The sequence below is a fragment of the Marmota flaviventris genome, chromosome 2 (genome assembly GCF_047511675.1).
Source record: "Marmota flaviventris isolate mMarFla1 chromosome 2, mMarFla1.hap1, whole genome shotgun sequence".
NCBI classification, from domain to species: Eukaryota; Metazoa; Chordata; class Mammalia; order Rodentia; family Sciuridae; genus Marmota; species Marmota flaviventris.
The window spans coordinates 30,034,031-30,046,285 of record NC_092499.1 but is presented as its reverse complement, the minus strand read 5'-3'; the positions used below and the strand labels follow the sequence as shown (position 1 = coordinate 30,046,285).

Genomic DNA, 12,255 nt, shown 5'->3' with positions numbered 1-12,255 from the left:
AATTCATAAAAACTGTATACTTAAAATGTGTGCATTATATCATGGATAAATTATACCTCAAAAGTTATTCTTTTTTTTTTTTTAAAGAGAGAGAGAGAGAGAGAGAGAATTTTAATATTTATTTTTTAGTTTTTGGCAGACACAACATCTTGGTTTTGTATATGGTGCTGAGGATCGAACCCGGGCCGCACGCATGCCAGGCGAGCGTGCTACCGCTTGAGCCACATCCCCAGCCCTCAAAAGTTATTCTTAAAAATGCATGTTATGCCAAATGGTGACATGATATGAAGTACAGCTGGGCATGGTGGTGCACATCTGTAATCCCAACGGCTCTGGAGGCTGAGGCAGGAGGATTGTGAGTTCAAAGCCAGCTCAGCAAAAGTGAGGCACTAAGCAACTCAGTAAGACACTGCCTCTAAATAAAATATAAAATAGACTGGGGATGTGGCTCAGTGGTCAAGTGCCCCTGAGTTCAATCCCGGATTCAAAAAAAAAAAAAAAAACTACTAGAAGTACAAGGTGGGGATAAGAATTGTTCTTTTAGGGCTGGGGATGTGGCTCAAGCGGTAGCGCGCTCGCCTGGCATGCGTGCGGCCCGGGTTCGATCCTCAGCACCACATACAAACAAAGATGTTGTGCCCGCCGATAACTAAAAAATAAATATTAAAAAAAAAAAAAAAAAAAAAAAATTTAAAAAAAAAAAAAAAAAAAGAATTGTTCTTTTAAATATGGTGGTCAAGGAAAAAAGCAATTTAAAGCCAAAATGTTTAAGGCAGCCCTTTTAAAAAGTGTTAGAAATTCAATTTTGTATGGTAATGGGAGAAAAAGATATGTCACAATGAAAAACAGTACCTTAGCTTAAAATCATTCATATTTAGCTATAGAAATGTTTTCCCCTGAAATTGGCAGATATAATGTCTTTATTTTTTTTTTTAAAGAGAGAGAATTTTTTCAATATTTATTTTTTAGTTTTCGGCAGACACAACATCTTTGTTTGTATGTGGTGCTGAGGATCGAACCCGGGCCGCACGCATGCCAGGTGAGCGCGCTACCACTTGAGCCACATCCCCAGCCCTATAATTTCTTAATTCTTGACAGAGGTGTTGGGGTAAGAGCAAGGGGAAGATATGGGAGGGGAGGAGAAAAAGGAAAGGAGGAAAGGGGGAAGGTTGTCAAATAAGCCAGATCTGAGTAACAGAATTTATTGAGACATGGGAGAAAAACAAGGGACCTATCAACTACAAATTAAACCCACAGTCACCAGGACCTGAAAGGCTAGGAGTGGGGGGCAGTATCCTCAAATAATCTCTACTCAGAGACAAACAAGATAGCTGGGTTTTCCAGGGAATGATGGCCTCTACCATCCCTCCCTAGACTGGCTTCATCTTGATGAGTTTTCATTTTAAAATATTTTTTAAGGGCTGGAAGGGTGTAGCTTGGTAATAGAGCACTTGCATAGCATGTGTGAGGCCCTGGGTTCCATTCCCATCACTGAGAGGAGAAAAGAAAAAAAAGGCTATTTTCATAACTTTTTCAGAGAGATTACCCCAACTATTACAACACGCAATTGATAATTCTATAAATGCTCATGGCTATTATTGAATGATACATGTAAGGTGAATTAAGCTCCTTGAAAGAAAAGATTATAAGAGATTACGGGGCCTGTAGCTCAATGGCAGAGCGCTTGCCTAGCATGTGTGAGGCACTGGGTTCCATCCTTAGCAACATATAAAAATAAACAAATAAATAAAGGCATTCATTCTGTCCATCTACAACTACCAAAAAAAAATTTTTAATTAAAAAAAAAAAAAAAGATTACGGAACATTTTAGCCATGTAATGGTATACTCAAGACAGTCATGACTGAGGTGGAAAGTAGAGAATTTCTAGAATATTCTTTCACTGCTGGGTTGCTCAGGGTCATGTTTTCCCTTAATTTAAAAATGGTGCGTCTGTCCCAGGATATGACCCTGTCATTCTTTTTAAGGATTCTACAATGTAGAATCAAGCTCTCTCAAAGACAGTAATAATCTTCTCAAGATGGGGAAGGGAAGAAATAATTTTGTAACAGTGGTCTACTTTATCCCTTGCTTCTCTGCCACTGCAATTTATTTTTTAAATGGATATGTTTCTTCCTCTTCCTCTCTCCCTGCTCCTCCCTAATCTCTACCCCTCCCTAATCTCAGGGGAAAAAGGATTACCTTTCTTCCCCATTTTAGGTAAATTTATCTGTCCTTGTACACACCTGCCATAGGAACAAGTAATCTAGACTTTGGGAAGGTACCAGAAGATCTCAGAAATGACTATCTCCCAAATTAGCAAGTGAATCACAAGGCCAACAGAGAATACATGGAATACAGCCTTTGAATCACCTCTTTAAAAGTTCCCTGTTAATGCTGATGGGGAGAATCACAGCCTCTAGAACAGGAGTCCCCTGTGTTTCCTCTTTGCTAGCAAAGCAATAAAACTTTTTCCTTTTTCTCAAAATGGTATCCTCACTATTGGATTAGCACTGGGGACAAGGACTGAGCTTTTGGTAACAATTTCAGGAGCTATCAGAAAGCCAAATTATCCTACAGCAAAGTCAAAACAGAGGTCAGGGGCTTATATATGGCTGGAACATATCTCTGCCCAAGAATCCCAGCCACCACCAGGCTGATCACATAAACCAGTCAAATAGAGCCTCTTAATTGCTGGCAAAAGCCTTGAAAAGAGGGACACAATGAACAAAAACATCCTCCAAGAGAGCAGCCACCCTTTCCTGCCTCCAAAAGTCCCCTATGTGTCTCTTCCCATAAGACCTTCTAATTCTTCATGCCTATAATTTTTATATCCTTGTTTTCCTTCCCTTTTTCATGATCTCTCTACTAGTTTTCCTCTGATTTCCCATCACCAATCAAATGTGCCCAATATGCCAGAGGCAATGGTGCACACCTGTAATCCCAACTACTCAGGAGGTTAAGGCAGGAGGATCAGAAATTCAAGGCCATGGGCTAGGGTTGTGGGTCAGAGGTAGATAGCTTGCCTAGCATGCGTGAGGCACTGGGTTCAATCCTCAGCACCATATAAAAATAAAATGAAGGTACTGTGTCCACCTACAACTAAAAAATAAACTTAAAAAAAAAGAAAGAAAGAAAGAAATTCAAGGCCAGCCTTAGCAACTTGGTGAGACCCTGTTTCAAAAATTAAAAAGACTGAGGATATAGCTCAGTGGTAGAGCACCTCTGAAATCCCTGATTGGGGTGGGGGTGTGTCCATCTACAATTAAAAAAAATTTTTTAACCAACTTAATATGAAATCTACCTATATTAACCTAAGCTTGAAAAGATAAATAGTTGCCCAATTAATTAAAAAAAAATCAATCACTTCAAGGAACTACAGATAAAGAAAAAAAGAGAAGCACATAAACTGGAGGTAATTTAAAATAGTTAAAGACAAGTTCCCTAAAAAGCTGACTCACAGTGGTTTCAATGGCTTATATAGGTCAAATTTTAAACATCCTGGTACTAAACAAAATAGTCACCCAGGTTAAATGACAGGAATCTGTGATAACTGAATGAGCCCAAGGCTCAGAAAGCTCACAAGATGCTAAGCAGAAACTGAGGGCACATAATAGGGGCTCTTTCATCTTTCTGTTTGTCTGAGTCATCCTCAACCCTGTGTTTCCCAGTAATCCCATTTAATGCCTCCCCTCTATCACCATCACTAAACAAAGGGGGCTTTTACTTGAGTTTTGAGTGAAAGGCGAGAGTGGGGGAGGAACACTTGGCTACTCATCCAACTATTGCTTATTATTTTGACTAAAGCAGATCTACAGTTTTCGTTACTTTTTTTTTTTTAAACTTGGCTCTGGCCATTTGAAATGAAAAATGGGAAAATTCAATATTGGAGAAAATTATGATTCCTCTGGTTCATAATCTGTTGACCAAGATGGAGTCCTGTGGGGTTTCTGCCAGCCTCACTGAAACAGACGGCGGCCGGGATAGAACAAGCCCCAAGAAGCTACCCTGGACCAGGAACCAGAGGGAGGACAGGACCAAAGAGGCCAACAGCACATGAGACTAAGACAGATGTGGCACAGAACTGTGGCAGACCAGCACAGTCAGTTTGTGGTAGAGAATTCCCATACAGTAAGAAAACACACTCTGCTATTTTCCATTTCTGAATCCCACTAGAATAATGTCTCTTTTAGCCAATTAAAAAAAAAAAAAAAAAAAAAGTCCCAGTATTTTGGGCAGCACTATTCTGGGACTGTAAACAAGTGAAGCAGCCAAGCAACGTGATGGGTCTTCTTAAAGGAACGGTCTCAATAAGATGACCAATGACTTGGCTGAAGGGAGGAGAAGACTCTCATCTTGGACTCCCATTTCAAAGAGAACACAAGACTACTTCTGAGTCCAGGAGGGCCTGGTCCAGGTGGACACTTGGTCAGCCTCTCCTGAGTCACTGGGTTTCCTCATGAGCCTGCATGGTTGGCATGAGGGCTTAACTGCAGAAGACTTTTTGCCACAAAAAGCCCCTGGGCCCAATTGCTGTCCCAGTCTCCCAAGACAAAAGAGGTAAAGTTTCTCTGCTCTGCTCTCTTAAAAACAGGACAGTCATGGGAAGTCTATAGAACAGATCAAGAGGAGAATAGGGTGGTATTAAACAAAAAAGGAAAAACCTGTGTGGGATTTTTTTTTTTTTTAAATACCAGAATAAAGGAGGAGGAAAACCCCATTTAGTGTTTCACCTTTATTCCTCTTGACTGGTAAATATTCTGACAAAACAAGATGTCTGACTTCCTTGAGACCCAACAGATAGGAAAATACTATCCTCTTCCTCCACTAAGAATCCTAATTGCTAGAAACTTTATTCTTCTATCTAGCTAAGGGTGTTCCCTCTGGCTCCAGGGGATTATAGAAGACTTGTCAGTGTGGATTATTTATTTATTACAGGCTCTAAATCTTTAAGTCCTTTTGGTTTTCCTACTACTGTTCCACTGAGGCCTAGAAAAATCAATGAATGCAACCCAGAAAGACTAATCATTTCAACTACAGAGGTAACAAAATATGCCAAATAGGAACATTGATTTCACCAGATTATTTCTGAGGAGTAAACAGAACACAAAGAAGGAAAGCTGATGTTTGATTAAATATTTTGTCCCTGATACACATACATATCATCACATATATATAAACATACACACACATATACAAATATACATACATGTTTTTTATCATATATATCTCCTTCTTAAATTTTTTATTTTTAGATACTGGGGATTGAACCCAGGGGCACTTAATCACTGGGCCATATCCCCAGCCCTTTTTATTTTTTCTTTTGAGACAGGGTCTTGTTAAGTTGCTTAGGGCCTTGCTAAATTGCTGAGGCTAGCCTCAAATTTGCAATCCTCCTGCTCCAGCTTCCTTAGCCACTGGGATCACAGGCATGCACCACTGCACTTGGCTATCTCTGATATATTTTCCACTTCATTATGATCCAGATCACCTATTAGATTGAATCTTCATCTGTTATATCAGTTTCTCAATCTCAGCACTACTGACATTTTATAACAGATAATTCTTTTTGTGACGGGGCTAGCCTATGCTCTATGTAAGATATTTAGCAACATCCTGTAATCTACCCACTAGCCAGTGGCATATAACTCCTAACCCCGGTTATGACACAAAAATGTCTCCAAACATTGCCAAAGGCAAAATCACTCCTGGTTGAGAACCACTATTTTAGATAACACCAAATGAGATTAATTTAGCTCTCTATTGTATAAATCAGGTACTTCATTTTATCAATTTAAGTCAATAAAATCTGGAGTATTAAGTGGGTGGCATTTGCACAAGCCAAATGCCTAGGATCCACTACTGAATTCTCTTACTCCCTCACTCCTCCTCCCAATGTATCAGCATTTCTGTTTTTCACTTCCATACTTTGTCCCAGATTCATTACTCTCTATCTTCCCCATCTAACTCCAAATCCATTTCACCTTCTGCAACAGGTTCCTATTGTGGTCTCTCTGCTTTCCCTCATCTCTCTACAATCACTACAATCTAGTCTACACAATAAACTTAAGAGCCAGCTCTTAAAAACTTCTACCAGGTTAGATGACTTCTTTGTATAACTCAGTTTCAGGCCTCTTATCACCCTTAAAATTAAATTCACACTTCTTTCCATGGCCTGCAAGGCCTCCTGTATCTGGCACCTGATTACCTCTACACCTCTTTCCTTATCACTCTCTGACAGCTCACTCCAGCCACAATGGCATTCTTTCTACACCTCAAGCATGCTATCACCTTCAATTTTTTCCCCAGTCCCTTTCACCTGGACTTCCCAAATTAGTAACAGGTCTCTGCTTAAAAATCACCTCTACAATAACACCTTATCTGACCACCCTTCAAAAAAGGCTTCCAACTCACTCTTTCTTAATAATACTTACTACATTTGAACCATCTTTTTATGTTTTTGTTGTTGTTTTGTTGTTGTTGTTGTTGTGGTGGTGGTGGTGGTGGTAGTGGTACTGGGGATTGTGTTTATGTGCCTCTACCACTAAACTACACACTCTGCACTTTTTATGTGTTTATATGTGTGAAATCTGCTTTCACCACATAAATGGTAAACTATATGAAGGCATGGGCCTTCACTATTAATCTTATGTTCCTGGAACCTAGTAAGTGCCTGGCATATAACATAAAAAATGTAATGAATGAATCAATGTCTTTGGCTAGTAGGCCAATTGTGTCAATTTAAGAATGATAAGTGACTTCTGACTTCTGACATCCAAAGTCAGTCTCTCTTCAAATTTACCACTGAAGCACACACTCAAATGATAAGGAAAGAATAATATTTTCCCTTCTGAAAAAAAAAAAAATTAATCTTCTTAGATTTTCCAAAAGAAGCTGAGTAATTCTTGAATTACAAGCAACAAATGTTAGGAAACTCTAGGCCACAGAATTTGAGGAAACCACATGACAGTAGCAGCCTACAAAGTGCTAAAATGATCCCTATGAATTAAACTGAAAATTATCAAAACCCATAAATGGACAGAAACAAAAAAGGAAAAAACAAAAAAGGAAACAGGGCCTAATTCTGAGTCCTCAGTGCTAAGAGGAAGGGATACGCCAATGTATATAACATTGTCTCTTACCTATATGTAGAATTATGTTTCCTTTGATCCTCACAACCACAATGAGGAATTGGTAAACTGGTACTGTTGACCATAATAATAAAGTTTAATTGGAAAGTCTGTATGATTCAGTCAAAGACAGCAGAAGTATAATAGTTAAAAGCTAGGATTTTAGGGCTGGGGCTGGGGCTCAGTGGCAGAGCCCTTGCCCAGCTTGTGTGAGGCACTAGGTTCAATCCTCAGCACCACATAAAAATAAACAAATAAAATAAAGGTATTCTGTCCATCTACAACTATAATTTTTTGTTGTTGTTGTTTAAAGCCAGGATGCCTGTGTTCAAATCCTTTGCCACTTACTGTAACTTGATCTTGGCAAGTTACTTGACTCTGTGCTTCAATGTCCTCATCTCTGAAACACAATCTACTTCCTAGGGTGTGGTAGACTGAACACTGGCTTCTCCCCAGTGCTATTCACATCCTAATCCTTGGAATCTGTAAATATGTCACTTTATGTGGCAAAGGGAACTTTGAGATGTGATTGAGTTAAGGACCTTGAGATCAGGAGATTATGGTAGATCATCTTTGTGGGTATAATGTCATCACAAGGATCTCTATAAGAAGCAGCCAGGAGAGGAAATGTGACAATGGAAACAGAGAGGCATAGAGAGGGGTTAAAAGAAATGTTATACTGCTGGCTTTGAAATGGGATGACAGGGCCACGAACCAAGGAATGCAAGCAGACTCTTGAAGCTAGAAAAGACAAGGGCATAGATTCTGCCCTGCAGCTTCTAGAAGGAATATAACTTTACCAATCTGTTTTAGGATTTCTGACCTCCAGAACTAGAATAAATTTGTGCAGTTTTAATGCACTAGATTTGTGATGACTTGTTACAAAAACAATGTGAAAATAATAAATAAAATAAAAACAGTTATCATTAGGATTAAATGATCTCATACAAGTACAAAGAATAGTTCCATACAGCAAAGTAATTTTAGCTATTATATGAGAAAAGACCAGAAATGAGGGGATATTCATAGTAGTACTCCAGATTAAGAAAATGAATTTCAAACTAAGCATGGTAGTGCACAACTATAATCCAGCTACTTGGGAAGCTGAAGCAGGAGAATGACAAGTTCAAGGCCAGCTTTGGAAACTTAGCAAGACCCTTTCTCAAAATTAAAAAAGAGTTTTGGGATGTAGCTTAGTAGTAGAGCACCCCTCATTTCAATCACCAGGACTGAGGGGCAGGGAGGTTCATAAACTCGGAAATATCTAATATTTAAATTTCACATATCATTCAACAAAAGATTCTATTTCTAAATACAAATACAGGATATTCATCACATCCTTATTTGTAATAAATCAAATATCCAGTAATACACAGATTCAGTCCCAAGTTTTCAATTCTATTTATTTACTTATTTTTATGTGGAACTGAGGATCAAACCCAGGGCCTCACACATGCCAGGCAAGCGCTCCAACACTAAGCCACAACCCCAGCCCCCAAGTTTTCAATTCTATATAGGATGATGGGACATAACGGGTTAATAGACTATATTACAGAAAGGCAATTCAAATAAATACTAGGCATCCTTTAAATAATGAGACAGACCTCAAAGTTCTGGTATGAAAAGTCCCACAAGATATCCTTTAATGGAAAAAAGGCAAGAACAGCCAAGCATAGTAACACACGCCTATAATCCCAGCTATCCATGAAGCTGAGGCAGGAGTTCAAGGCCAGCCTGGGCAATTTAGTGAGAACCAGTCTCAAATAAATAAATAAATAGGGTTGGGATGTAGTCCAGGGTAGAACACCCCTGGGTTCCATCTCCAGCATCAGAGCACGCAAGTGCAAGGTGGGGGTATTGGGGAGTACAGAACAGCACACACATTAAGTTGCATTTTTGCTTAAAAAGGAAAAATAAATATATTTATAATTATACATGAAAAAATCTATATGGGCATGCAGTTAACAATTAACAGTGATTGCTCTTTTTTAAAAAACAAGTGTACAAAGTAGGAAGGCAATCTTTTCATTATATGTTCTGTTATATTATTTTGGTCTTTTACTAGTTATATGTGTGGTACCCATTTTGAAAAACTTCAGTTGAGATATGACATCACACACTAATCAAGAATTTATGCTCTGATGATGTGCTTACCATTGTAACACTGTACAGAGAAAAAAAAAATTCTCTTATTCTCCAGGAATTTATTATCTGGACTTGTATCAAACAATGACCTTTCTCATTGTGTTGGACAGTCACCTATCAGAAAACTGAACCAGATATTTTCTCCTTAAGATTTTTCTACTTAGGATTCTGGAAAATGAATATTCACCTAAAATGAACAAATTCTGTGTCTAATCCATTAGTTCCAACCAGTATTGCTTGCAATTAATAAATTATTATTTCCTGGGAACTGGTCAATATTTATGGAGAGAGAAAAAGCAAAAGTCTTTTTACCAACACTCATTATATACATGACACAATAACACACACACACACACACACACACAAACACACAAAGATAAAGGACAAATTCATCTTCAGATAGTTGGATTCCTCTTTACATTTCTTTTCACTTTCCTAATCCTCTAAGGAACATAAATCACTGTTAAAAAATAATAATACACATCTTTCTTTCTCAAAAACACATTCTTTTTAAAAAGTGCCAACCCAATATTCATGAAGATTACTGGCTCACCTCAAATCTTCCTCTCCCTTTAGGAAAGTGCCAACAATACAAACTGTGACTTTCCAAAGACGGACATTAAAGAGAATTGATAGCAACACCAATAAGAATTATCCAAATCCAAGTGCTCCATTTATAAAATATTTAGTCCACAATGTCGCTCAATTAGAGCATAATCCATAATTATTGCTGACAAGGGAGGCTGAATGGGATCTGGGTCACTCTTCCATAACTCTATTAGTTCTTCTCAAACCAATAAAGAAAAGTCTGTGTTAGCAAAGTGTTTAGCTGACAATGAAAGTACAGGCTTCCTCAGCTTATCCAAGAAGGAAAAAAGTAGAGATGAAATATATTTAGTGGGTAAGTGGTAAATGGTAACTTACACATGTAATCCTCCCATCCGAAGACTGGAGTAGTCATCATCATCATACAAGTATTGAGTCAATGGACCACAAGTCCATTGTATCCCCAAGGATACTGACAATAAACTGGTATTGGACACTGTGTGCCAGACCCCGTAATAAGTCCTTTCCATTCCTAATCTCTTGGAATCCTCTCAGTAATCCTATAAAAGTTGACATGAAACTACTGAGTTGCTGAACTTAAATAACTTGCCCATGGTTATACAGCCAGTGAATGGTAAACTAGTATGTGAATTCAAGCAGTCTTCCCTTGAAAGCCCACTTGAATGTGTAGACATCACCTTACCTCTTCCCTGGTCAGACATTACCATCTCCTAGCTTCACCCATGGCGTGTTACCCTTCCCCCCAACTAAAATCAAATATCCTCTAGTTATTCTAGATGCCCACGCTGGCTTCAGAAGTTACTATGATTAAAATGTCCCCTCCAAAATTTAAGTTGAAAGTTAATTTCCAGATTCATATGTCCATGGTATTTAGAAGTGGAGCCTTTGGGAAGTAACTGGGGTAAGACAAAGTCATCAAGCTAAGGTCCTCTAATGGGCCCTGAGCAGTAGCATGCTTGCTCTGTCTCATCCTGTAATGCCCTCTGCCATGTTATGATGCAGCAAGAAGGCCTCACCTGATGCCAGTGTCATGGCTCTTGAACTTCCCAGCCTCAGAACTGTGAGCTAAAAGAATCTTTAATCGGGGTCTGGGGGTGTGGCTCAGTGGTAGATCACTTGCCTAGCATGTGTGAGGCCCTGGGTTCAATCCTCAGCACCACATATAAATAAATAAAATAAAGGTCCATTGACAAAAAATATTTTTTTAAAAAAAAGAATCTTTAATATTTATAAATTACTCGGACTTGATATTTTGCCACAGTAAGAGAGAAGTCTCTACATGAAAACAAAAAGAGGCTATGTGGAGAGAATACTGTCCTTATAAAAGATACTTTTCTCTTTCTGGGAGCTTAGGAGCTTGGCGGAATAGTGCTGGAGAATCAAGCCCAGGGCCTTGTGCATGCTAGGTAAAGACTCCCACTGAGCTACATCCCTAGTCCTAAAAGGTACTTTTTGAAGCTCTCTCTCTTTACATCAACACAGTAAGTTCATACCTAATTACTTAATGCTACCATGGACCCGGTTAGTATTTCTTTCCCTGGATATGCACAGTCCTTTATCACAGACATTTACACACAACTTGCCGAGTATTCTCTTTCAGAAAGCTGTTTTAAAACAGTTCTAAGAACATATCTGCTCCAAGGCCATGTGAATCCCACCATGCCCAAGTGGGATTATAATAATAATTATATTATTATAATAATACTAACAGCTGGCATATACTGAGCATTTAGAATGCAACACACTTTAGAGTCTCATTTCATCCTCACAGAAGCCCAATGACTAGGCACTATTCCCATTTTATAGATGAAGAAACTAAGTAACTCAAACAAGTAACTTATCCCCAGCTCATGATGTTGGTAACTAAATCTGACTCTAAGCCCTCAGAGGTGTTGGCTTTTAATGATTAAAACGTAAGCTCCTGTTGGGCTTGGTAGGCTAAGGTAGGTAGATCTCAAATTCAAGGACGTCCTCAGCATTTCAGGAAAAACTCAGCAAGAGGGCTGAGGTTGTGGCTCAGTGGTAGAGTGCTTGCCTAGCATGCACAAGGCACTGGGTTGGATCCTCAGCACCACATAAATGTAAAATAAAGATATTGTGTCCACCTAAAACTTAAGAATAAACATTAAAAAAAAAAAAAAAACTCAGCAAGACCGTGTCTCAGAATAAAAAACAAGCCAGACACAGTGGCACACACCTGCAATCCCAGTGCCTCAGGAGGCTAAGATAGGAGGATCACTAGTTCAAAGCCAGCCTCAGCAATGGCAAGGCACTAAGCAAATCAATGAGACCTTGTCTCTAAATAAAATACAAAATAGATACAAAATAGGGTTGTGGGGTGCTAGGATTGTGGCTCAGCGGTAGCGCGCTCGCCTAGCTCAGTGCCACGTAAAAATAAATAAATAAAATGAAGGT

At 38.8% G+C, this 12,255-nt stretch overlaps 1 protein-coding gene across 1 annotated transcript in view; it reads right to left on the bottom strand.

Moving 5' to 3' along the window:
- The window catches only part of Zfyve1 (zinc finger FYVE-type containing 1), a 60,442-nt gene that overhangs the window by 45,474 nt on the left and 2,713 nt on the right, over positions 1–12,255 (bottom strand). The window lies entirely within an intron of this gene.